The sequence below is a fragment of the Atta colombica genome, unplaced genomic scaffold (assembly GCF_001594045.1).
Source record: "Atta colombica isolate Treedump-2 unplaced genomic scaffold, Acol1.0 scaffold10, whole genome shotgun sequence".
Lineage (NCBI taxonomy): Eukaryota > Metazoa > Arthropoda > Insecta > Hymenoptera > Formicidae > Atta > Atta colombica.
In genome coordinates, this window is record NW_017259184.1 from 144,571 (window position 1) to 145,287 (window position 717).

Below are 717 nucleotides of genomic sequence, written 5' to 3' on the forward strand. Positions count from 1 at the left end.
TCTGTTTTACGGAGATAGTGATATCTAGATATCTAGATATTTCTATGGAAATCTGAACGACTATTTCTCCTGGGTGTGTTCCCGAATCTCTGGCAGGAGCAAGACGAAGAAAGAGAAAATCCTTCCTCTCATCCTCTCATAAGTTGTTTGATCTTAAAACTCCCAAGATTTAGTTATGAAAATTACTTTCGTCATCTGTTCTTCCCCCCCCCCTCCCCCTCCCTCTCTCCTCCCTCGTATCATAAAACGAGAAAGTGAGAAAGCGAGAGAGCGAGAAAGCGAAAGAACGAGAAAGCGAGAGAACGGGAGAGAGAGAGAGAGAGAGAGAGAGAGAGAGAGAGAGAGAAAGAGAACACGGAAAAATAAATTTGTTTGCGCGAAAAATAAATTTGTTTGAAATCCCTCAAAACTTTTACACAAAAAAAATGAGAAAAAATAAATATAAGTATATTTGAACATTAAAAAGAGAAAAAGCAAAGATTCTGAGTGCAAAAGCAACGCGACAGATCTAACAATACAAATGAGTGAATCACGAACGATAAAATTACAACGACAAATGATGGCGGAGAGCGATGGGATTGTGTAATCGCAGAATACATATCAGAAGATACCACGTGCTAAATCTAATTCTTCTTTCATGTTGTAAATCTACCGGCCACCAATCAATGCTGTTCGCCACATCAATCCGCGAATACATATTATGTATATATATATATA